The sequence below is a fragment of the Danio rerio genome, chromosome 12, assembly GCF_049306965.1.
Source record: "Danio rerio strain Tuebingen ecotype United States chromosome 12, GRCz12tu, whole genome shotgun sequence".
In the NCBI taxonomy this organism is placed as follows: Eukaryota; Metazoa; Chordata; class Actinopteri; order Cypriniformes; family Danionidae; genus Danio; species Danio rerio.
In genome coordinates this window covers 7,400,983-7,425,401 of record NC_133187.1, presented here as the reverse complement: position 1 = coordinate 7,425,401, position 24,419 = coordinate 7,400,983, and the positions used below count along the sequence as shown (strand labels likewise).

Sequence of the window (24,419 nt, the reverse complement as noted above, 5' to 3'; positions counted from 1 at the left end):
CTCTCAACCATAAATGATGGTTTATTGTGAATGATCAAATATGGAGAATCTTAATTGACATATCATTTGTATGTCATAAACTAACTGTAGAATGAATAGTTTTATTAATGTGTTTGTATTTTTCATGTATTGTCATGCAGTACAGTTGCTGGAAAGGCATTTCCTTGCATCAGATTAGGGCTGCAATTCACACCGTTTACAACTGGATTATTACCTGAATGTTATTAATATATTAACTGTTTAATCGCACTTATAGTTCCTTATTTTACAACCCTGATCTTACCCAATACCTAAACCCTAAAACTACTTTACTAACTGTTTATATGCAGCAAGTAAGAAGTTAAGCTAAGAAGCTAGTAACTTTGACAGCTCAAAGTCTTAAGTAATGGTTTGGTAATAGCATGAATTGTACATTAAAATAAATTGTGACCTGTTTTGTGTCAATCTATTAATAATTTTAGTCGACTAATCGATTGATTTTTAATTTTCCCCCCTCCAACATTGTATTTTGCACATGAGCTAATGTTCCTCACCTGACACCTCAAACTGATTCACTTTGAATGGGTGACGTCAAGCGCTGTTGAACTGAATTGTGAATCTGTGGGAGCCACTTCAGCAGTATTTCTAGGTCAGAAGTTGGGAATTTCTCAACTTTTCAAGCGCCAACGGAAGCGTCAGCCAATCAGATCGCTTTATGCAAAAACCTCAGCTCAGACAGTAGCTATTTGCGGACTAATTTTAAAAACTCACACTGCTATGATGATCGCATCAGCCCTAACCTCAGACATGCCCTCAAACCAGTGTTGATGCTTAAGTCCCATGTGAATAGGTTGTTACAGCCTGTGTCTTTGAGATTCAGCCAAAATGAACCTCAATTTGCATCATTATGTTTATCAGCCTCACGTGACATTGCAGTTTCCATCTTCATGAAAGTTTATTACATGTTTTAAAACTTATTCAATTTAAGTTCCTGACATAAAATTGAAGGCATGTCCAGAAAGGCAGATGCCACATGTGTACTAATCAAAGATCTCTTCATGTATCTTCTTAAATGATCATGGTGTTCTGATTGGCCAGTTGACCCTGTGCTTTGGGATTAGTTAAACACCTCCAAACATGTGTGGGGAAATTGCCAGTTTCATCTTTCAAAAGCTTTTTAAGCCATTGCCAACACAAACGGTTGCCATCGGTGTCAGCTTTACCATATCAGATTGAGCCTGAGTGAGACTCTGACAGTGTGGATGATCAAGCAGATCATTTGTAACCAACTCAGCAAGCACGACTTCAGCATCACATTTCACAGTGATAAGGTTTTACGTGTTACTCTCTCGAAAGCACAGCATCTCAATGACAAACAACAACACCTCACTTTTCCTTCTTTCTTTATTAGTAATAATAGTAACGATGATGATGATGATAATAATATAATAGTAATAATAATAATTAATATAGTACTTTTGTTGTTGTTATTATAAAAATGAAATAATTATTATAAAATAAACTATTAGATAAATATTTTTAAACAAACCAGAGAAAATAAATTTATCAACTATTATTATTATTATTATTATTATTATTATTATTATTATTATTATTATTATTATTATTATTATTATTATTATAGTACTTTTTCTGTTGTTTTTTATTATTGTTATTATTTTTGTTGTTGTTGTTGTTGTTGTTGTTGTTGTTATTATTATAATAAATAAATATGAAATAATTATTACAAATAAACTATAAAATAAATATTTTTAAACAAACCAGAGAAAATTAATTAAGAAAAAAATAAATAATAATAATAATAATAATAATAATAATAATAATTAATCATCTATTATTATTATTATTATTATTATTATTATTATCATAGTACTGTTGTTGTTGTTGTTGTTGTTATAAATTAAATATGAAAGAATTGTTACAAATAAAATATTAAATAAATATTTTTAAACAAACCAAAGAAAATAAATTAAGAAAAAACATAGTAATAATAATAATTAATCATCTATTATTATTATTATTATTATTATTATTATTATTATTATTATTATTATTATTAGGTACAAATAAATTAATAATTGAAAAAAAATTGATAAAAATTTAATAAATAAAATTGCAAGACAGTTACTGTCATGGTTACACGCGAGTGTGTGTGTGTGTGTGTGTGTGTGTGTGTGTGTGTGTGTGTGTGTTTTTCTTAACATTGTCTCTTCATCACACTTTTCAATTTCTTGTACAAAATGTTCTTCACTTCAGACATCAAAATGGCTTGGCATGACGGTGAATCAGATTCCGTTTCATGTAGATTGTGATGTGGGACATTCTGTCTAATCACAGCTAGATTCTCTTCTCACTCACTCTCAATGATGACGCATGTCCTATAACAGCAGGCACAGCTGGAATCTACTGCATTTCCTTCCTGTTGCATAGATGTCCATTCTATTGGCGTATAGCACACTGATGTGAAACTGCAGAGACTCTATATATTGATTCTTCTCCTGCAAAGAGTTGGAAGCAACTTTTTTTTTTTTATTCAGACAGAGTTCGGTAATCTTTATTTTGTTTTTCTTGAATGCACTCTGTAAGATTCTGCCTTACACCCAGAGTATTAAATGAATAGTTAACCCCCAAATAATGATTTTCCCCCCATAACCTTCATAACTTACTGACTTTATCATTCTCAACTTGTATTTACTTATATATTTATGTATTTTTTTTCTTGGTCGAACAGTGAAACTTGTAGATTTTCGGCAAGTTTATACAATACTTGTTCAACTTTTGAAAAAGTCAATATTTTATTGTTTTCATAAGCTTCTGTTGTGTTTGACTTAAAGCTAGAATTACACCCTAAAATATATTAGTTAATCTTGAATGATTTTATTTTATTTTTATGTCCTAAAAATTATTAAAACATTTAAAAATAAAAACATTATTACTGTGATCCTAAGCTTTTTAGCACTGTATGTCAGTCTTCTGTCACATGATGAAATTTGACTTTTAAAAAAGGGTTGATTTTGCTGCTTAAGAAACATACCATTTGAAATAATGAATATATAAGTGATTATTTAAGAAATGATTGATCTAATGTTTCCAAAAAGTGTTTTTAAAATGGTAAAAGTTAAAATTCAAATAAATTGGTTTCCTTGAAAAATCTATACATCAAATAATCCTGAAAACAATGCTGATAATTCAACATTTCTTACAATGATATATGTATATAAATAAATATATATATATATATATATATATATATATATATATATATATATATATATATATATATATATATATATATATTGTGTGTGTGTACACCACCAACCAAACAGATTTATTAAACATATATATTTAATAAAATAGTATTTTAGTAATTGAAAATATCTCAATTCAAGTAAAATATTGCAAAAAAAATTACAACCTACGAAACTAAATAGCTTTTCTTGATTTTTATTCTTTTCCCTCTTTTTAAAAAAATTGTATTTAATATTTTTCTATGAATTTGGCTGTACTAGTCTTTTGACCGTTATTGTAAGTTATTTAGTTAAATAAGCTCCAGATTTGGCTCTTGTACTGACTAATGTAGATGCACAAATATAACATTGTATAGCTTCCTATTAAAAATATGAATTTAAAAGATAGATTTGTGAGGGGCGTACGTATATTCTATGTATACTAAATTTATTACAACTAAATAAATACTTGTTCTTTTCTTTTTGGTTTAGTTAAGAAATCAAACTGACATTTTAATTTTCTCATCAGACTGAATTATTTATAACTCTGTTCTTTCTTTCTCTGCTGACTCAAGTTAACATCTCATTCCAAGCAAAGACCCTCAGTGAATAATGCCTTTTTAAAATGGATAAAAGTAGCTGGACTTCTCACAGGATGATTTTGGAAGCTGTACTGCTTTTTGAAATCTTATTTTTACACCAAGTAGTGACATTCTGGAGAATTATGGCCTGCCAACTTTGTGGTTTCGGACGGGTTTTTCTGTTCCAGCATGACATTTTCCACTATGCACCAAGCGAACACCATGTAAAAGTGATTTACTCTTTGTGTTCACAAAAATGACTGGAAAAGCCAAACTGGAGCTGGAACTGGCTATATAATATTACTGTAACATCACTAAACCACATATTTAACCTTCGGAAAGTCAGTCTGGGTTGAAGACTTCATTTACATTTTAGCCTTTAGGTTTAATGAAGATAAAGGATATTCTAGACTGAGCCTTGATTTATTGGTCTCACCTTTTATTAAGTTTGGAAACCTTTGCAAATGGATCTTTTAATAGAAATGTGGAGATATATGGATGTTAGGATGGTTTTGGGTTAGACCTTAATGTTCATAGGTTGCTCTTATACCCTTTTTTTTAGTGTTGTGTTGTCTAAGGGTGGTTTCACACCTGCGAATCGATTCAGTTGTTCTGAAACAAGGATTAAAATTGTTACATTGTTGCTCTTTGCTCTTGGTGCGGTTCGCTTTCACACTGCAAAGTTTTTAAACGGACCAAAAGAGCTAAAACAAGTCACATGTGAGTAAAGTCTCCTCACGTTTCACATTTCAACTCAGGAGTTTCTCGGTTTATTTTGTAGAGTCCCTCTCAGCTGTCAGGGGGGGTCGTGGTTTGGTTGTGTTTGACAAGGTGCACACGATGTGTCTGAAGAGCGAGGAGGGATGCGGTGAGGAGGGGTGAGAAGGGTGCGAGCCGAGACCACCTCATTTTAGCGATCTCGGAGCTATTGTCTTGGCAAGGATCCGAGAGCAATTGGTGGATTCACATATGCCAAACGGACCGCGCTAACTCTGCAAACGAGACAGGTTCCGAAACAAAAGTCTAGGTGTGAAAGCACCATAAATGTTCTCTTTTACTTTGCTGTACACACTTATAGTTTTAGATGTGGAATCAATTCAATTAGATTTTTGCTAGATAGTTTTTCAGTGATTTCTGGAAGTCCATTTTCACAAGGCAAAATTTGAAACGTCAAAATTATGACCTACATTGTAAAAAATAATGAGATGATTAACTTAAACATTTTAAGGCAATGGGTTTACTCATTTTTATTTTTAGGTAAATTAACTCTGCATAAATATAGGTACAAGTTGCAATGGGTTCTTGGGGGGGGGGGGGGGGTTCATGGCCCTTTAAGTCATGAACACCCACTAAATAGATCTAGCACTTGATTATGTTATTCACCAGTTAGAAAACTCTATGTAGACACCCACTTTGTCCAGCATAGTTGTTGAAGCCAGCAGGTGCAGGAATTGCAGGAATATTCGCACATTCTTACTTTCTCCTCAATAATATAATTTCAGAAAAGTCTTAAAGCAAATTCTAAATAGTAAAATCATATAATCAGCCAATAACCAAAAAATACAACGTTATTCACAGTCAATGAAATGTTTTGAAGTCATTCCTACATGCTACATTTAACCGATAGTATAAATTTATATTCAAATCTGCATCGAAGCAAAAATAAATCCATTATTGATTAAATAAAATAAAACAAAATTAAATAAACTTATTAAGTGAAAAGGTTGCAAACATATACTTTCCTTGATAAGCAATAGCTTGTTTCTATTCTTAATAATTTGAACAATAATTTTCAAACTCCGAAAGCAGCTCAATATTGAACGAGAAATATTTGGACGCATGCCAATACTTTAATAGTCATTCAAAGGCATTCAACTTTGTCCCTCGTGGCATTCTGTGGAGGGTGCTGTGGGAGTATGGGGTCAGAGGCGCTCTGTTTATACAGGGACAAGACAGCACTTAGAGTTTGGTTCACATTCCTGGCAATAAGTCAGACTTGTTTCTAGTGCATGTTGGACTCTTGATAGGGCTGCCCTTTATCCCCAACTCTGTTCATAATTTTTATGGACATAATTTTAAAGCGCAGCCTTGAGGGAGTCCGGTTTGGCGAACACAGGATTTCACGTTGTTCTGTTGGCTTCATCGAACATGGACCTTCAGCCTGCACTGGGGTAGTTTGCTGGCGAGTGTGACGCGGCTGGGAAGAAGATCGGCTGGGGAAGTGTCTGGGGAGAGGGAAGTCTCCTAAAGCCTGGATTGTACTTGACACGTTCACATGAGTGCGCATGGCAAATGTGATGTCATCGTGGTGTTTGCGGTGGTTTGGTTTGGGTGTGCAAAACATGATTTCGGCTGGCGGAGAGCACTTTTTTTGAGACTCGAGCAAACAGTGCGTGTGGCGCCGCATTTGGTTGAATTTAATATGAAACACTTTGAAGAGATCTTGAACACCTCAACAGAACACCTGTACAGACATCTTTATGGTCCATGATCATAGCAATAACCAGATGACCAATTATTCCTGGCTAGAAATTGCAGCAGCCGTGAGAAAGGAGGAAAGTTTTTGTTAAAAGGTTTGGAAAAACCTGAGGGATATGTTTGTTAAAGCCAAAAGAGGCCATGGCAAAAGTACCCAGGTAAACAATTTCAGAATGTTTTCCAACCATTTATATGATTTATACAGATGTGTAGGTTACAATTTTGAGTTTAAAACAATTTAATAGTTGCAAAACCATAATTAAGGAGCAAATAATTTCTTTGATTACTGAAAAAGAATATTTGAAACTATTGGTTTACAATATACCGATGGCTTGTTATTTAGACTTTATTGGTGATAATGGTCAGGAATGTTGGACCATATTTAGTTTTTTATTTATTTTTTATATTATTTTATTTTTTTAACATAAGTAGAGAGCAGAAACTAGCCAGAAAGTAATGCGTGAATTGTGGAGCGTTCTAAATCTAAAAAAAAAACATCTGGAATTTTTAACAGTTGCATTTTTTTTTTTAAATATATAAAACATTTATATATTATTCCCCCCCCCCCCCCCCCCCCCCTTGTTGTTTTAAAGAATATCACAATGCAGATCGCAGTTAGTATAAAAGCCTGGCCTGTTTCGTGAGGGGTGCGTGCAGTCAGTGGAGGTGCATGATGTGGTGCCAGGCAAAGTATAAATCAAGCTTAAGACTGCTGTCTTTGCAGCCCGGCCCTTGAAAAGCGGACAAAAATGAGATGAAATTTTCCAGAGAAGTCTCCCATTCATTCAAAAGTAAACCAGAGCTAAAAATACACTGCGTTGCTGATAGGGGGAAGTGAAGTGATGTCATTGTGCAAAGGGTCTATTGAGTTATTTGTCAGTCTTACAATTTTAAATTGAATGAACATTTTTTTTGTCTTATAACTTACCCAGAATATAAAAATACATATAAATACATTTCGATCATTTACTTTAGTCAGTACTATTGGAATGTGAAGAAACTTTAAACCAGCACAACAAAACTGTTTCTGAAGACAGTGAGTCTTAAGTAAATAAACACTTTTTTTTTTTTTTTTTTTTTAAGATTGCTTCAGTTGAAATTGGTGTTTTCAATCTGAGGGAATTTCTGTACTATGACTAACTCAAAAACTTTAAAGCACACTTGAAATAAGTCTTTATATGAAGACTGACCTCACATGGCAATAAAAAAATATAAAAAAATAATCATCAGCTCTGATGGGTTCTGCATTGTGAACAGCTTTGACCTGTTACAATATAAGAATGTTGACTCGCATCCCCGAAGGCAAACATTATTGCAATTCTAATGACCGCTGAAATGTTTAGCAAAGAAGCATGGCTGAGCTGCGAATTCAAACAGGCCTGATGAAAAATGGATGAGATTATATTTCTTGGTATGAATCTCAGCCTCGTCCTTGGTTAGCATTCAGTGGACAGCGTGCCCGACTCTGGCTGAACCATGTCCCTGAACAGAGCTCACGCATCTGAATCTTTGGGGGGTGAGAGAGATAGAGAGCAACTGCTTGGGAAACTGGACTGCTGAACTCTAGTGGTCATGGTTCAAGTGAGAACGGAGCGTACGAAGCTGACTCCGCTATCAACTTTAGCCTGTTGCTCTAATGGTATTCTTGCGCACTGCGATCTGGGAATGTCTGCTGTTCATTTTGAGTCCGCAGGGGTAAGCAGAATCCACCAGAGAGACAGAATCAAAAAGTCAGGGTTTTCGCTGGTTTGCATGGGCCTGTTAGAAGCTGCAAGTGCTCTAACAGTAATAATTATAATAATAACAATAATAGTAATAATAATAATAATAGTAATAACAACAACAATAACCTGCTCTAAAAGAATCCCTTCATGCCATCCTAAAACAATTAGGTTAACATAATAATTTTTGCAATTTTAAGTTGATTGAACGTAAAACAATTAGGTTGTCCCTCCAAAAAACCTCAAGAACTGTGTTGTTTCAGCTCATTTTAAACAAGCAGCAAAAATATGTTTTGTGTATACATTTTCAATATTATACGTCAGCCATCAAGGTACAAAAAAATAACAATATTGCTCCCTGGATTTTAGTCTTTCATACTGGACATTTTATTAATTGATTGATTGATTTTTGTTTGTCTGTTTGATTAATTCGATGGATTTTTAAATTTAATTCATTGATTTTTTTTTATTTTTTATTTAATCTGTTAATTAAATTATTTGATTGGTTTGTTTTGTATTGATTGATTGACTTTTTAAATTTTTTTTTGCATTTGAATTAATTTTGATTGATTTGATTTTGGTTTGTTTGTTTAATAGATTTTTGTTTATTTTAAATTAATTATTTATTTTTATGTGTGTATTTGAATGGTTTATTAATTAATTAATTTTGTAGTTACATTTGAATTTGTTCCGTTTGTTTGGTTGATTGATTGATTGATTTTGTTTTGTATTTGAATTTTTTACATTTGTTGTTTCATTGATTGTTAGATTTTTTCTATTTATTTATTTATTTATTTGTTTATTTATTATAATTTTTTACTTATTTATTTGATTGGTTTATTTATTAATTTGTTTGTAAATTTTTTTTACAAACAATTGGGTTTGTTAAATTTGTTGTTTATTTTGATTTGATAGATTGATTTGTTTTGTATTTGTTACAGTAGTTATTTGATTGTTTTTTTTTTTAATTGAGGTTTGTTTGTTAGATTTTTATTTATTTTAATATAATTTTTTTATTTAGTTATTTGTTTTTTATTTGTTTATTTGATTTATTTGTTAATTTGTTTATTCATTTGATTGATTGATTGATTGATTGATTGATTGATTGATTGATTGATTGATTGATTGATTGATTGATTGATTGATCTGAACTTGTTAATGTTATATCCAAGTCATGAAAAAAAAAATCCTGCAATATTCACTGAAAAATATACACAAAGCATGATCCAGTGAGTGCAGATCACTCTCTATTGATTTTCACATTTCGCTTTAATCACAACAGCCATAATAATTTACTCGTTTAGTTTGATTGTAGATATGTTGAACACTGTAGTTTGAATTAGAGAGTTTTTATTTCTTTTTTTTTTTTTTTTGCCAGTTAATTTCATGACCCTGACTTGCATTCAAATAAATGGAGAACATATAGGTAAATCTCTCCATATATTTCCTTATAAATGAATCTCCATTTCACTTTTCACTTTCAAGTACACTGAATAGCAAAATCTGTGAGATCATTCAAATATTACAGTATCTGCTGCAACTGCAGATTCCAAAGCGGCTAGTAAAATGAAATTAAAGGCCCGGCTCCCTCCAATAAATGCGTTTAGGCATGGCATTTATAATAAATGCTGTTTTAATAATTGACATTGTGGTTTATGTTTGTTTTATACTTTATATTCCTGCTCTTAACACTGTTAAACTCTTAAAGGATTTGTTGTGGAGTGGTGGTGGAACAAAAATGTGTTTATAATGTGTAGTTCTAGGATTGGCAAATGATTCATTTATTTAACAGAACAGTATTTGATAACATCTCGAGTCAAATCACTTTTTTGGGTTTACATTTTGTAAACTCAGAAATTTAGTGAGAAGTGAAGGATTTGCTCTCCAGTGTTTGGACTTTTAGCAGTGATATTTAAACATTGAAATGGAATTAAACTGAACTTGAACTCTGAAAACATGACTGATATGGTTTACTTTAAGCGTATTTGACACAATCTAAAAATGCTATAGAAATAAACATGAATTGAATTGAAAGGATGAGTTTTTATGAAGATTAATTAAAGACACATGAATATTTTAATTTTAAAATATTTAATGATTCAGATTTTTATGTATCCTTTTTTTTTTTCTTAAGATTTTTTTTTAATGAGTTTGTCAATTAGGAGAACAAGTTTAAATTATGACTTAAGTTGAAATTGTGACCTAAAAAGTATTTACTTTGTCAAAATTATAAGATAAAATGTTTTGGCTTTAAATAATAACTTCAAATTAATCGAAAAAAAAAAATAAATAAATATTGACTTAGTCAAAACTATGACTTGTAAAGTCAAAATTATTACTCACTAAGTCATGACTTAAGTCAGATTTACTGGATATGATGTTTTTTTAATGAGAAAGTTACTCTATTATGAGAGGTTATGTCATAATTTTAACCTTTTGTTTAATAATTTCCAGATTATAACTCGTAATTTCAACATTTATCTAGCAATTTTCACTTGCTACACTGTAAAAAATTTGTATGTACTTAAAGTGAGTAAACCTGTTGACTTTACTTAAAAAAAAGTGAATGAACCCATTGTAACTTATGCTATTTGAACTTTTTTATTATGCATAGTTCAAAATACTTATATAAATATTTTTTCCGGCTATAATGAAAGCAGTTTAAAAAAAATAAAAAATAAAAACATTTTAAGGTCAAAATTATTTGTCGCTTTTAAGCTATATATTTTTTCGGCTTTCTATAGAACTAACCATTGTTATACAATACCTTGCCTAATTACCCTAACCTGCCTAGTTAACCTAAATAACCTAGTTAACCTTAAAAATGTCACTTTAAGCTGTATAGAAGTGTCTTGAAAACTATCTAGTCAAATATTATTTACTGTCATCATGGCAAAGATAAAATAAATCAGTTATTATAAATGCGTTATTAAAACTATTATGTTTAGAAATGTGTTGCAAAAATCTTGTTTATTGTTAAACAGAAATTGTGGTAAAAATAAACGGGAGCTAATAATTTAGGGGCTAATAATTCTGCCCTCAACTGTATGTATGTATGTATGTATACATAACAGTAAACAGCAAACATAATCTTTGGAGAACAGTCGTACAAAACTTTGATTCAAAACAAATTAAATTGATTGGGAGTTTTTTTGCTGAGTGTGCGTATCTTCACAGTTATTTCCAGCTGAGCGCTGTGACTTCAGCGCAAGGGCAGATTGATGTATAGGAGACGTGAAACAGGCCCGATCAGCAGACAGTAGTGAATGGCTCCCCATGGAGGCATCCATCCCACTCAGGAGGTAGAAGTTCAGATCTTTGACCTTAGCTGTGATGGATGCATCCCGCCGGACAAGCAGCCATGTGCTGCAGTGTGTTGACGCGGATGTCATTCTCGCATTGCACTGTCCTTTTACTGTCCCAGGGTTTTTATGAATACTATTTATAATAATAAAAGACCTATACTAGAGATTTCAGGTGCACACTTTTAGAAAATGCTGGGTGCCCAGGGGCTTCTGAAGAAAATGACCTGGTAAAAGTTTAGTTGCTTAAGTTACATAAATACTGTTATAGGAGGTAATAGTATTGACCTTAAAATGTTTTTAAGGTGAATTTTGTTTAACACTATTTGAGAAATATTTGAAAAAAACATGTATACATGTATTATTTGTGTTGACATGCCTGATTTTGAGTTCAGTTAATAGAACAAATTAAGTCCAAACAACTATGTTGCTATCCAGCATTAGTTACACAAAAAAACAATGAATTTATTTATAGATGCAAGATGGCAACAGAGACTGTATAGTAATCAGTTCAACAGTCTAAGTAAGCAATTCTTTACTCGGTGGACATTTTAAACCACTGTTAAACAAATCATTTCCAAAAAAATTAAATCACACTTATGGTCTGTCTTTCTTTTTTTTTTCTTTTTTTTTCTATTACTGTGTTTAATATTCTTGAAATGTTTGCTTAAAATTCTTGTGTTAACTTTTCAATAGAGTAAAGTTCTGTAGACTGATGTGGTTTCATGCCATTTATAATCTCTATCTTTGAGCGAGATCCTCTGTTTTTGTCATCACTCAGACAATACAATACTCTATATGATTCAGATGCTAGTTTTAAAGAGACAAGTATGAATTAGCAATAGGTTTAGCTGTTTAGATGGTCAGCTGCAGTTGTTAATCCGAATCACGATTTATTTATTTATTTTTGCTTAAAATCAAAATCTAACCTAATGATATTCCAAAACATGAAGACCTGGGTTCAGTTGCTCACGTGTGTTTGATTAGGAATGCTGAACTCTGCAGGACAGTGGCCCTCCTTGACCCACTATTTTTCAGTCCGCTGCCACTGTTGACAGTGCTGAAATACAGCTCTAGGTTAAATTTAGAAAATATATTTAAAAAATATATATGTATTTATATCCAAACTGTAGAATAACCATAAATTCAAAATCATAAATATTGACATAATACCTTAATTTACATAATTGAAACCCATACTATCTAATCTATTTTAGTTATTCCTCAAGTCAGCGACAGTCAAACGACAGTAAGCATTTTAAAATGCATTTCAGTGACTTGAACAAGCATACAGCAAGTGCAGTTTGTGTTGTTACGCACCGTCTAGGGATGGTGCACAACATGAAAGACAAGACGACAAAAATGAATTCAAAGATTTATTGGGGTTTGAATTCGGGAGCTGACAAGGCCAAAATAACAAACAAAAATTCCTTTATATTAAATCTCTAACTTACCTGATCACAAATAAAAGAAAAGAAAGTACAATTCACTTCCTTAACTACCTAACACAAAAACAGAGGCAAAAAGGTTTTACAAAGAAAATGGCGTCAAACTCCTTACTATCCCAATATATACACTATTTACAATCTATTTACAAAAATAGGCAACCATATTTGAAGGGCAATCCAAAATCAATGTCAGCAGGCAACAAAGGTCAAACAAGCCGGTGGAACAAAGTATTATAATCAAAGCAAACACTAAAACAAACAGTACTCACAATTCTCAATATAATCTCAGAAGTCAAACAAAACAAACAGTACTCACAAATCTCAATATTCTCTCAGAAGTCAAACAAAGCAAACAGTACTCACAAATCTCAATATTCTCAGTCCTAACACATCCAAAAACTCTGCACTATACCACAATCAAACATTTCAACAAACACAAGCAAGTGACCAAAAACAAGATAGCTCCCAAGGAAGTGGTGTCATGGCTTTTTAAAACACTGTAGGCCAACCAGGATCAAGCAAGCTGGAAGTGGCCAATTGGATGTGTTCTAAGCAAAACAGGAACAAGAAAAAAAAAAACAGATGAGACAAGACAAACATAGGATTGTAACAGTGTATATAGTAACATAAGATCCAACATGAACTACTTAACACACTTTTCTTGAGCAGCAAAATCTTTTTATTGACATTAAACATGGCTATGCACTCAATCAACTTAACAACAAATGCATCTGCATGGATCGTAATGAAAAATAGCAGCAGTTTATTTGTAATCACAAAAGAAAATCTAATTGATGCAATCTTTCATATAAAGAGATTCAATTTATGAATCTATTCAATCTATGTAGAGATTCATAATAAACTCTCTTAGATCAACATCCTTCAAATTAAATCATCATTAGTCCATCATTAATGGTATAGTTCATCCAGAAATTAGAATATACTCACTATTTACTCACCCTTTGTTGGTTTCAAATCATGTCTTTCTTTTCACTGTTGAACAAAATATGTTAAGAAGAAAGCTTAAAGCCAGCTTGTAGCCATTGACTACCATTATAGGGAACAACAAATACTATGGTAGTCAGTGACAACGTGTTTACCTTCTTCATGATATGTTCTATTTTGTAAAAAAAAAAAAAGAAAGAAACAACAACATATTTATAGACCGGAGGGTGAGAATTATGGTAAAGTAAAATCTTTGGTTGAACTATCACTTTAAGCCCATTGCACACTTGGGGAATCATGTACCTAGCATGTATCATGATCAATAAGATGTTTTAATGAAGAGTTGACCCCTGTAATCACAGCTTGACTAATTAAACATGTAATTGTTGGACCTGTTAGATCTCAGATGCATCATGGAAGCCACACAAAGGCTTAATTCATGCGTTTACGTAATAATTGCTCACATTTATACAGCAAAAGAGGGCAAATGCAGTGTTTAAGTAAGATGCTGAAAGCGATTTTGTGTCTGTTTTCCTTGATTAAGAAAAAAAAAAAGATAGATAGTACTAATCAGTCCCCAGGCATTCAGGCAGTCTTTAAAGAACAATCGAGGCATTGATGATGATTGTGTTATAATTAAAATAGCACACTGCCAAAACAATATACATTGACCTTCAGTTGGGAGCCAGCATTTTATTTATTTGTTTAATGTTCACGTTCAGGATTTGTGGCTCTTCAGAGATCTTTTTCCTTCCTGTGTGCTGGCTTGTTGCAGAGTATTGATTTCTTTTTTTCTGTGATTACTCCCATTGGCTTCTCTCCAAGCTTTCAGAGGTGTGTTATCTTATCTTTGGGATTCGTAAGATCGACCCTTGGTGTCTTACTTTTACACCCTCGATTTCACTGTGAAACTTGATCCTGTAGATTGAAGAACGCATTACCCCAAACTTAAAGGTGCTGTATATAGTTTGTGACTCTTCTAAAGCACAAAAATGTCATTAATATGTTTGCAGATATCTGAAAAACAATGCTGAAGTCAGATATTCTGCTTTGAAAATGTGCGCTACGTGCTGGAATGTCTGTCTTTGTTTTGGTCCCTTTAACTCGCCCAATGCCAGTTTAGCCAATTATATTTAAGCTCCCCGGGTTGGTGGAAAACGGCGTATTTTATTCAGTCAGTCATGAAGGCTCTCAAAGTATGCATGACCAAAATTCGACCTGACAGTAGCAGATTCCGAAATGAGACGCAGATTCAAAGTTCCACATGAGGAGGTTATTAATTAGCAAATAATATAAATATTTCAAACGTAAACATCAGGTGAGCAGGTTATATTGGAACCTTATGTCTAGGCCCACCCGGAATCTGTGCGCACAGAATTCCACAGATTTTCTGTAGATTTTCCTCAGATATTTAGCCCATCATTAATTCTGTTTTTCTTACTTGAGTAAATTATGTAAATCTTTATTTATTCAGTTTAATTAATTTCAGTAATATTATTGGCTAATGTGAAAGTGAATCTTATTGGATTTGCATTTTAACATTAAATTAAAGGTAAAAAGATAATTTTTATTTCATATATTATGATTTTAGTTATGATACTACCAAAATAATTTAGCAGAAATCCGCAGACTTTTACCAAAATTCTTAGCAAAAACCATCTGCAGATTCCGTCTGTCCCTACTCATGTCCTAACAACAAGCTACATGACGAGATATGCATTGATAATTAATTTGGCTGTTTGCTTCAGACAAAATATGACAATTTAAATACAGCCATTTAAAAGCACAGAATAGTGCGCTCACTGCACTCTAACGAAATGGCAAAGTTTATAATCTACTTAATACATATTAAACTGCTTTAACATTAATAAGTGTAGATGCTGAATCACTGATATGTGTTGGCTTGCACTGTCACAGTTTGAGTTAAATTTGAAATGGTTTATTTTAAAGTCTGAGGTGAATTATCTGCTGCTGCTTTCAGTAGGATGGCAATAAATGTCATGTAAATGACATTCAAACTCCCATTATTAGCATTTAACACTGAATAAGGCATATAAGGTATACCTGAGGTGATCATTGTCAGTTTTCTGTTGTTCAACTGCAAGAAATAGAAGCAGTTTCTAAAATCTTAATCTGAGGTGTTGGTTGGAACAAAAACCCCCTTTAATAGGAAAATATTCCTTCTATTGTGTGCCATTTTATTTAGAACACGACTTAAATCACCCTTTCGACTAGTCAGGCTTGCTCCTGTTGGTGTCCTCAATCTGGCAACCTGCGCTTGTGTGTGTTTTAGACCATGTGTACGATACCTTGTTTAACAACTGGGTGTCAAACTTACATACTGCACCTTTAAAGGGTCACAAAACATCAAATCTTGTTTGAGCTGTTGACAGCCACATATGTGTTTCACGTTGCTAAAAACACCATTATGACACACATATTTCGCTAAAATGAAAATTGGTTGTTTTTGCGTTGTTTTGAGCAAATTTTGTTCTTCGGGTTTTAAAAATGACACCGTGGAGATTAGATGTCTGTACCGGCGAGTACAACGTGACGTCATTGAGTTTTCAGCATTAATTCATGAGAAAGACTTGGTTCAACTAATCAGCGCGCTCTGTTGTGAATGAGATGCAATTTCAATAATATGCATGATATAGATTCAAAGACTAATTGACCTGTTACAGTGTTCAAAGAGCTGCTACGATGTGTTGCGAACCCTAATAAAACTAGTGGAAGAAGAATTGTTCGCAGTCGTCAGTGTTGCATTTATAAATGTGCCAGAACAAAGGTTTTGTTTCCATTTCTCCACAATGAGAACACAGCTTGAGTGTAGACCCACATATGTGGATTAAAGTGGTCTACTAACATGCGACAAAAATACGTTTGGAACATTTTTTACCCAGGAGCTTTTTGCATCTGGAAATGGTGAAATCCAGATTTGCCACTCGTCTCCTTTAAAAAAAAAAAAAAAAAAGATGCAGTTACAGTTCGCGTTAATTGTCCTGTCTCTATGGATTTTGTAAGGGTGTGATCAGTGTTCGTTGTTTACGTTTTTCCAGATGGCATACTTCGCTTGTATGGTCAACAGTACTCTCAGTTTTTTAAACATTAGTGAAATGACTGAAGTTACTAAGTAGTTTGCAGTAATATTACTACATTTTTATGGACTGAAAATGCTTTGTGTCCGTGTCATTTTAAACAGTTGCACAACAGTTACATCAGTCCTCTAAACCCAAAGTGCAGTGTGAGGTGGGGTGCCAGACCAATGTTTTCACAACAGATGTAGCATACTAAGATAACAACAGAGACATTTAAGATTTAATTAATTTATATTTATTTTAACCAGTACAGTTAGGAATAATAACTGCCATTGCAAGACTTCAATATTCACCTTGTCAGGAGCATCTTCACTTTATCCTGCATTCACAGGTGTGTTTGTGTTAAGGTTAAACATGACAAGACACTGGACCTGCACTGTCATTAACAAGATAATGTGACTGAGGGAAATTTGGTGGAGAGAAAGCCTGCACTTTATTTTTACACTTCTCTCAGATCCACTGTAAATGCCGTCCATCTCCCCTGCCTGTGTTTAGGGTTCCGGCTGTAATGAAACTCCCCTTTTCATGCAAACCCCTCCTTCTTTCGCTGTTGGACACTCCCACCTAAACCAAGCTGGACTCTTCCACTTCTCTTACTTTATTCAAACTAGAGGTGTAGAAACACCCTGCTGGGGGAGGGGGGGGTGGGGGGAGGTCATCCCCCTTTAAATACTGACATCTGCTCACCTTTTTACGGCAACCCCACGTGAACTTACTTTTAAATCAAATTTTTACACCGCTATTATTCATTTACCTAGTGGTTTTATAAAGTTTCAAAATGCTCAAATACTGTTTGACTTTTGTTTCTAAACTTCACTTTGTTGTGGTGGAGTTTTCCTCTCTGCTGGAGTTGAGAGAAATTTAGGTCACCTCTCAGGCTAAAAGAAGCGAAGGAAATAAAAGCTTATTGGCCTTTTTTGTGGTTTAAGGTGCTTTTTCGGAGCACCATTTATCCCAAGTTCATCAACGGTAGTAACTACCCTTCTGCTTGAGTCATGCTTTTCTTTTGCTCCGTATAAAAGGGCCCCCATGGCCATGAAACTTTAATGGGAACACAAGATAGTTGGTCTTTCCTTTTGAAACCTTGCCTCGCCATCATAGGCGCGGTTGCTAGGAGAGCCCGACCTACCTCGGTTTAATGTGTCAGCACTTCTGACGTTACGTAAAGCCCAACAAATGCTATCAATGCCTAATTCATGAGTGGCAGGCCAAAGACGGGACTCGGAGACACAAGCACAGATGCAAACTATTGTCATCACTAGGGTTGGGGGAAGATACTTTTGAAAGTAGTACATTACAAACTTGCATTACTAGTTTAAAAAAGAAGTAAATACTGTTACGTACAGTAGTTACTTTTCTCAGGAAAGTAACGCATTACTTTTGTGTCTGTTGGACTTTTAATCCATCAGTTGGACTTTTAGTAATAATAAAGTATACTTTTGCACTAAACGTGATATGTAAAGTGAATCAACCTCAAGATGATTTAGAACTGTGAAATTAATCAATTTGAACGATTATGAAAGAACGTTACTGGAGATAAAATGAGTATTACATCACATCCCACACCCTCTCCAACAGTCTGTATTCGTTTCTCTACAAAAGCTTAATTTTACATGGAAATCAGTAACTTTTGCAAGAGGGAACATCGTTTCATTTATTAAAATGTATTTGATTCATTTAAAAGTTGTTGATGGAAAAATCTTCTGCTGTTCGGTTTATTTATTTAGCCTTAAAGCCTGAGCAGAACACAAAGATTTAACATCATCTCTTAGCTTTAGCTGTGTCTTGATATGCAAACAAATGCAAAAATATCTTTTAATATCTATATATTTTTTTTAATATTTCGTTTTTTTTCACACCACACTGAGTACGTTTACATGGACACTAATAATTCGATCTTAATGAATGAGTAAGAAAATACTCTGATTAAGAGAGTACCATGTAAACAGCAAATTTATATATTTCTTATTTATATATATTTTTTTGACTAATTTAATCATATTAAGGCGATAATCGAACTAAAGAAAAAATTGAATTAAGACGTGTGGAGTATGCCTAGTCGCACTATTGAAGTGCAGTGCAGACATGCAAACACCTTAATTGAACTATTACCGTCATGTAGTACTTTTCGTTGCGATTTGCGTCAGGATAGTCCACACATGGTTGTTTGACACTCTTTGCACTTACCGAGTCAGTGCAGATCACAAACACCTGCATCGTTTTTTTTTTTTTATTATTATTCCATTCAGCATGCGGTATGAACTTCCATTAAAACATAACTTTTCCAGCAGTTCTCGTTTGTCACGGAGGGCGTGCATGAAATGTTCCCAAATGAAAGTGAAAGTGCCAAACTGAAAAAAATTACTTAAAACTCCTAAGGAAATGCGGATAGTGCGGTGATACAATGACGGTAATCAATCATGCGCTATAACATGTAAAACAGCATCATGAAAGGGAACATTCAAAAAACAACTAATGTAAAACCCTTAATCTTTTTATTGCCTTAAATAGATTAGGGCAAATAATTTGATTACTGACGTCCATGTAAACGTAGTCGCTGATTGCTGTGGTCCGAACAAGTTGAAAAGAAACACGATAAAGTCATGTGAAAAAATCCACATCACTTATTGGCCAGACGTTATTGAACGGATTTCCTAAACTGCTTTTCGATTGGTCAAAATTCACTTGCAGGAAAATGCTAATGGAACTCCCGTTGAAGAAAGTGAAGAAAACGGCCGACACAATGTCACTTTTTACTATGGAGAGTCGACTGCGCTGGCTGATTGTATCCCTGGTCATAGTATACTATATAGTTTACATGCATCACTTCAGACAAACTGTACATTTTGAGAATGAAGCGCGGCTAAAACAGTGATTTAATGCATTGCATCTGAAGTCACTTCAGGAGGAGGCAAGAGTCAATTTAGCTAAACTGCGACATGATCATCTTCTGTAAATATTACCAACATTTCATCAGGAAATGTTTTCCCTCTCTCTCTCTCTCTGATTAAAAATGGTTGGTAAAGCATTGTCGACATATTTTTCATAAAACGGGAAAAAAGGTGCAGTACTTTTTTGCAGTTAGTTCTGTTTTAGTTTGGATATTGTTCTCACCACAAACCTGCTCCAGGTTCCCCATAAACTCTTGTTTGCTATGCAAAACAGAACATAAAGAGTTAAAAGGCAAGTAAACTGCAAATAGTAACCACATTATACCTAGAAGGCAAACAACGTCTTAAGGCGATAATAATAGGTTAGATTTTGGTCATGACGTCAGGTGACCAAAATTCAATGTGTAGCCAGTGTCTAAGGACAACATTATTTTGACGTCCAACAACGACGTAAAATGTTGTTGCCATTTGGTTGATTTTAGGTTGGAAAGTGGTTGATTTTGACTTGGTTGATTTTGTGTTGGAAAGTGACCAAAATCCAATGTCGAGCCAACATTCTAAACCAACAACATATTGATGTCAAATACTGACATTTATACATCAGGTATGGCAACCAAAATACAACATCTGATAGACGCCATTGTGGTAATGTCCACACAACGTGAAGCTGTAACATCATTAGACGTTAATATTTGGTTGATTTTAGGTTGGATGTTGGAAATTGATGTTTATTTCCAAAATAATTGCAATGTCCTAACAATGTTAGGGTACAACGTCAATCTGACGTCATGTTGACGTCCTGTGGCTGCTTGGTAAGTGGTCAAGTATATTCAAAAATGTGTCAAAATGCTGCACTTACTGATTATTCACATAAACCCTCATTTGTAGTGCAATGAATGAACATACAGAGGTAAAAGGCAAGTGTAACCATAACCATGTAACCATGCAGCTCTTAAAGCGACAGTATTTAATCAAATACAAGTGATCTGTATTTATTATCATTATTTATATAAAGGGCTTTGCGGTGGATGGCTTTAGTCATTTTAATAGCAGAATTTAACCCACCGGATGTCTTTTATCCAATCTTCAAAAAATGTAAATGGTGGATTAACATTTACCACACGGTCACTAATTAGATGTGTCATTATCTGTAACTTTAGGTAATTTCTAAAACAAAATCCCTGTGTTGTTTTCATTCTTTTGTATCCAGAACTTTCCATTTTCGCAGCTGTAGCTTCCCGTCATCTGAACTGAGTGATTAACAGCTGATATTAACCAATCCATTCCCATTCTGTTTTAGAGCAGTGGGCCAATAAGAAGCACTTGAAGGCGGGGCAAGCATTGCAGGGTTTGTTTACTGCAGCAAGTTGAAATGTTACTGTTTTAAACCATTTCTGAGCGCTGCGTTTGGCTTTGTTTGGTGCAAAGACGCAGCCTGTATGCAGTCTTCTAAATACGCGCATGCAGTGAACATTTTGCAGTGAAAACTGGTCACATGGCAAAATCTTTTTGCAGTCACACAAATGCTTTCAAATATGTTTTAATCGTCGTATAGGTAAAATTTCAGGCACATGTGTGACCCAAAATGGTCGCAATTTTGAGCCTTGTAATCAGATTGTATTGTGTTACCCCCAACACTTTTCACAACAAAGCAGACCTTCATTGGCTCTTCACTCTATTAACCTTTGCCTAATAGGACAGTTAATTTCCTGCCCGTCCTTCTTTGTAAATGGAGCTCTGTGTACTGCCCGTTAAATAAAACCCCCATTTTGTTCATAATCAGCGATGTGTGTTGCAGAATTCATGGTGTCCATTTGGTATGATTTATTTGCTGCTGTCCTCTTCTCATAACTTGTCATTAATTGTCGGAAAAAAGGCAAGCAGGAGGAGAAAAGCCAACGGGTCGAGACCATATTCCAACCCACTAGCAACAGCAAGCAACAGCAGCCGTAGATCTCGTCTTGCCTACCGTGAAGGAGCATGTTAATCAAATCAGTCACTCAAGGACTGCAGCGTAGCACTGTCTCATTGCTTGCCACTGTAAATCACGAGATGGGATAGTCGGTCCCTGCAATGCTGGGGCAAAATAGAGTGCACAAGCGAAATACACGTCTGATGTTGATACACACCATTTTAGGCTTGCTATTTACTTCTTTTTGGAGATCCCTGTCAAAAGTGTGTTCTATCATGCACACCATCTGAGATGAGAGCCAGTGTGTCGCCAATATCAAAATAAAGTGTAAATATCTAGTCCTGTTTCTAATTAAATGATTTTTATCCTTTGCTAAAGAGAAGAGACTCTGATTTGTATTTCTTGCTTTTACATTTTGGTAAAACTTTATTTTAAAGGTGACCTATTATGCAAAAATCACTTTTATAAGGCATTTAAACATTCGGATGGGAACTGTGTGTGTGTATATAACCAGCTTATAATGGTAAAACTGTATTAATTTTATTATTTATAATCATCTGCAGAAACACTTTGATTGTCATTCTCCTTCTGTATATGTCATCAGAGGGGAAAGCCCCGCCCATTGCTGATGATTTCATCCCTATTAGCATAGGATGTTAGTCTTATTTTTGAGTCTGCTGCTATGCCGACACAGGCATTTGTAGCTCCGCCCTCTTTTGAAAAAAGCACAATCTCATTTAAATTTAAAGCGACAGTCACCAAATTGGTGTAATTAGGATTAAAGCCTTAAAGGGTCAGATTCAAGGAGTCTTAAAACATTATTTGTGGTGTATTTTGTGCTGAAAATCCACATACACACTCTAAGGACATCAGACACTTAAACTAGTTAACAAGTAGCTAACATTTTTTTGCCCACAATTGATTAGTGATGAATATATCAGCAGCCACATCGATATCAAACTGTAAATGCTTCTTTTTAATTTTAAGTATCAAACACCAGGCGAGTGGTTCGGAGGAGTTCATGCTAGGGAGAAAGTAAGTTGTTTGTAGTGTGGGAGTTTTCCCCTGTGATTAAATTCTAAATTTTAATTCAAATTGTAAATAATTATATTTTTTTGGAATATAAAGACCTACTGTAGATGTTTCCTTGCAATTTCTTTGTTTAAAGAAGGTGCAACACCTCTTCTCATTGAATTGGTATTACTCTGAGGGGAGTTCTACAGAAATTTGGCTGACTGAATAAACACTCTTGAAACAAATATAGCAATTGAAATTCTCTTTATTTTACCCACATGTGTTGTTTTATAAAAAAAAAATAATAATAAAAAAAAAACCAAGGCAATCCAAAGTCAGAATCTAAATAGTCTTTCTGAATGAAGTCAGTGACAACTTATCATTACGAGCACTTGAGATCTATCCAATTTCTTTTTGTGGTTCAGTCACTTGTTAAGAAAGCGACCGTTGTTGCATATAGGAAAGACGTCCCATTGTCCTGTTGTGTGAGATGAAGTTGCTCCCCGAGAAGTTGGATAAGCTTAGTATCTCCCAGTGAAAAAAAGCAAGCCAACAGATGCGTTAGGATAGCAAAATATAGTCCTTTCTAAAACAAGCAAACAAAAATGAATAAATAACTGCTTACAACACATAAAATAAAGTCACATACACTTACAATCGGGCAATAACTGCAACAGTTCTCAACTGTGGACTGAATGCAAAGGCCGGTAGCGAAAGTGTTGCATGTGTGCTGCGTCCCAATCTGCATAATATCCTAATTAGGATTTGAAAATATAATTAGTTTGTCCCAAACCATAGTGTGTTAAAAAGAGTATGCCAGAGGTTCCTGGATGGTTTGCTATTACCAGTAAAAAAAAAAAATTAAGTGTAGAACTGTCCATGCTCTAACTGCTGATATTGTCCACAGTACATTGCACGTTGGATGTGAATGCGATTAGAACTACAAACGCATGTAAAAAGTGTAAATAAACAACAAACATGAAGGACGCGAGAGACCAAAAGTCAAGTAGAGAGGCTTCGGTAAAGATTTTTGAATGACTGTTAGTCAATATCTAGCCCACTGGAAAATATTTCAATCTCATTATCTGTGTTATATTTCATCTGCAACAACAATACTGAACTTACATAAATACGCGTTTGGACATCAAAACATTAAATACAACAGAAATGTGAATGGTGTTTGGATTATTGACAGAGGGATGTAGCATGCCCCAAAGCTTGCATACTCTTCTGTTGCACACTTGGAATTATAAACTTTTCCTTCACAAAAAAGTACATACTTTTAGGGTGTAGTATAAATATGTGGATTGAGACGCAGCAGTGTTGTACACTCTACCAAACACTCATCCTTACTCTTTGGTAAGTGGCTCTTTTATAAAGGTGCAATCAACCTAGCGCACCCGGAGGTCGGAAGCAATATTACAACATTTCAACATACTGATTTTAACATGCCAAACAATGCAAAAAAACAAATAAATCAGGAAAAATAATAGTAACATTATCTAACTGCTACACAGGTAATATTTCGAAATAAAATAAGTTCTTGCAAATCTTTTTGTTATTTCAATCACTCTCTGATATCAATATTTTTGTTCATCATCTTATTAATCAAAGCTATCTCTTTGGATTTAGTAGCTAATTTGCATTAATTTGTATTAATTCATACATTTTTCTCCTCCCACAATGAGGGGTAGGTTTTGGGGTGGGATTTATTGTTCACGTCTCTCATACAATTGAAATCATACGTGAATTCCTACAAATTGAGAAGAGCATAATCGTATGTTGAAGTCAGCTCCAAATGA

The 24,419-nt window shown here is 33.9% G+C and overlaps 1 protein-coding gene across 49 annotated transcripts in view; it reads left to right on the top strand.

Moving 5' to 3' along the window:
- Window positions 1-24,419, top strand: part of pcdh15b (protocadherin-related 15b) — a 506,664-nt gene that overhangs the window by 166,456 nt on the left and 315,789 nt on the right.